Consider the following 3690-nt stretch of genomic DNA (forward strand, 5'->3'; position numbering starts at 1 on the left):
ATTTTTACTTCGTTACTATACAACACTGGAACAGGGAGTGCAGTATATTATGCTTCACGGAAACCTGGCTACACTCGCTTATTCCGGACTACAGCGTGGAGGTTTATGGATTTTCCTTGGTGCGGGGGGGGGGGGCAGGGACTTTTCCAAGAGTCGGAAGAAGAAGGGCGGCGCGCGGGAATGCACTTCATGTGAGTGAGAGGTGGTGTAATCCCGGTCATGTTAACGTGAAGGAACAGATTTGTAGCCCGGACATTGAACTTCTGGCTGTGGGAATGCGGCCGTATTATTTGCAGAGGGAGTTTACGTCCGCCATTTTGATCGCTGTTTACATTCCCCCATCAGCTGATGCAGTGGTGGCCTGTGACGTCATCAGCGCTACTGCAGCCAAACTACAGACTAAACACCCGGACGCCTTCATGGTCATCACAGGTGACTTTAACCATGCCTCATTGGACAAAGCGCTACACAACTTCCAGCAGTATGTTGACTGTCCCACCAGGGAAAACAAAATGCTGGATCTCCTGTATGCTAATGCCAAAGATGCATACAGCGCCACAGCCCTGCCCCCCCTTGGCAGGTCGGACCACATCTTGGTAAGGATGACTCCCAAGTATGTCCCCTTAGTGAGTAGGCAGCCTGTGCGCATCAGGACGGTGAGGAGGTGGACATAGGAGGCAGCTGAGGCACTGCAGGACTGCTTCGGGTCGACAGACTGGGATGTGCTCTGTGGGCCTCATGGGGAGGACATCGACAACATGTCTGACTGCATCACTGAATACATCAGATTCTGTGAGGACACTGTCAAGCCAGCCCGGACTGTGCGCTGCTTCTCCAACAACAAACCCTGGATTACCAGCGACCTGAAGGCACTGTAAACAAAAAGAAGATGGCTTTCAGGTCAGGAGATAAGGAGGAGAGTTCAGCGTGAACTCAGAGAGACACTGAGGACATGCAAGGACAACTACAGGAGGAAGCTTGAGCCCAAACTCGAGCAGAACAGTGTGAGAGATGTGTGGAAAGGAATGAAGAACATCGCTGGAATGAAGGGGAAGGACACACAGATATCTGGGGGCCAGGATAGAGCAAACCAGTTCAACCAGTTTTTCAACAGGTTCAGCTCACCTCCTGCTACTCCCATACCACCACCAGCCCCCCACACATCCACACTGCCCCAAGTTGTTCAATCCACCTACCGGCATTCTCCAGCACACCACCTCTCCTTCAGCCCCCCATCTCTCCCTCCTCCCCCATCTCCACTGCAGACAACAACACCCACCCTCAGCTAACGGTGACTACAGGCCAGGTTGAGAGACAGTTGGAGTGATTACACCAGGGGAAGGCTGCAGGACCTGATGGCATTACACCACGGATCTTGAAGACCTGCTCCATCCAGCTGGCCCCGGTATTGGCACACATGTACAACCTGAGCTTGAGGCTGGAGAGAGTCCCGCTGCGGTGGAAGACATCACATGTGGTTCCTGTTCCCAAGAAGCCAAGGCCAGCCGACCCAGAGGACTACAGACCAGTTGCTCTCACATCTCATGTCATGAAGGTCATGGAGAGACTGGTCCTGGCCCAGCTGAGGCCTCAGGTGAGGACGTTTCTAGACCCCCTGCAATTTGCCTACCAGCCCCACTTAGCAGGAAGATGACGATGCCGTCATCTTCCTGCTGCAACGAGCACTGTCGCACCTGGATGGTGGAGGAGACACTGTGAGAATCACATTCTTTGATTTCTCCAGTGCCTTCAACACCATCCAGCCTCTGCTGCTGGGTGAGAAGCTGCGGAGGATGGGTGTCAACGACTAAGTGATCTCCTGGGTGACTGACTACTTGACAGGCAGGCCACAGTTTGTCCGTCTGGGCAGTGTCCTGTCTGATGTGGTGGTCAGTGACGTAGGAGCTCCACAGGGAACTGTGCTTTCTCCCTTTCTCTTCACCTTGTACACCCACTGATTTCCAGTACAACTCTGAGTCATGTCACCTACAGAAGTTTTCTGATGACTCAGCGGTTGTCGGGTATAGAGGGGATGGAGGGGAGGGGGCGTACAGGACACTGGTGGACAGCTTTGTGGAGTGGTCTGACCAGAATCACCTGAGGCTCAACATTAGTAAGACCAGAGAGATGGTGATTGACTTCAGAAGGAAGAAGATACCTTCACGGCCACTGAAGATCAAAGGGGAAGTGGTGGAGGAGGTGGAGGATTACAAGTACCTGGGAGTTGTAATCGGCAACAGACTGGACTGGGCATCTAACACTGACACTGTGTGCAGGAAGGGGATGAGCAGACTCTATTTTTTAAGGAAGCTGAGATCCTTCAATGTGTGCAGCAAGATGTTGGAGACCTTCTATCACAGTGTTGTTGACGGTGCCATCTTCTTTGCTGCTGTGTGTTGGGGAAGCAGCATCAAAGCCAGCGACTCTAATAGACTGGACAAAATCATCAGGAAAGCTGGCTCTGTACTGGGACTAAGGCTGGAGTCCCTGGAAACTGTGGTGGAGAGGAGGACGCTGAAAAAGGTTCTGTCTATTATGGACAATAAACAGCACCCTCTCCACAACATAGTGGACAGACAGCGGAGCACCTTCTCACATAGGCTGCTCCAGCTCCGCTGTCGTAGGGACAGATACAGGAAATCCTTCCTGCCACATGCCATCTCACTGTACAATAAAAGCTAAATCACTGTTCTGAACTAATCAGTCCAATTTTGCACAACTGCACTGTGGCACACTTGCTGTACATATATTTACATATACATTCTGTCCTGCATTTTGAATCTTTGCAGATTCAAAATGCAGAATATAAAAAGCAACTTAGACTGCTCTAAGTTGCTTTTTATATTGACAGCATGTTATATTTTATTTTTATTTTATCTTGTCTACAATTGCTACTCAGTGGTGGTTGTTGTGTGTCTTGTCTCTATGCTGCTGTAACTGCGAAATAATTTCCCTGCTGGGATGAATAAAGTAATTCTATTCTATTCTATTCTATTCTATTCTATTCTATTCTATTAAAATGACTTTTGTGGTGAACTTTTGCCCTTAAGGTGAGATCTCCCAATCAACATCATTTGTCCCTAAGCCTGACGCATGACTTTTCAGTTTGTCAACTGCTGTACCACAGAAAGAAAAAAAAAAAAGACATAGGATTTGTTTTGAGGCTACAGATTGTATTGTTCTTTGCCAGTTACATGGAGGGGACATTGATGGCATTGATGAGGGGACATCATGCCATGACTATATAAACTTTTATGTGGGTAACACCATAACCATCCTAACAGTGAGTTGCTTCCCTAATAAATCCTGGATCACCAGTGAGCTAAAGGAAAAAAAGTTATGGTACTTCCATACACTGATTTGTTTTAAGGATCTGTTCAGTGCTTGGATGGATTCAGAGTTACCTGGAGGCATTTTATGTACCTCGTTCTGATGCTCTTGTCATGGATTTGGTCCACATACAGAATACTCTCAGGAGGTAAAAAGAAAAAGTGAATAAAGTTTATTGAAGAAAATGATAATTTACTGAGTGACGTCTTCCGGGTGGTTGGTGATAGAGGGAAACAGGATTCACTGGAAGCAGAATAGATAACAAAAGATGAAAGATTCTGGGTCTTGAGTTCTGGTGGGGTCTGGCCAGATGGATTGGTTATGGAGGGCAAGAAGACTGCTTGGATTCTCACAGATTGG

The sequence above is a fragment of the Xiphophorus couchianus genome, chromosome 7 (assembly GCF_001444195.1).
Source record: "Xiphophorus couchianus chromosome 7, X_couchianus-1.0, whole genome shotgun sequence".
Classification (NCBI taxonomy): domain Eukaryota; kingdom Metazoa; phylum Chordata; class Actinopteri; order Cyprinodontiformes; family Poeciliidae; genus Xiphophorus; species Xiphophorus couchianus.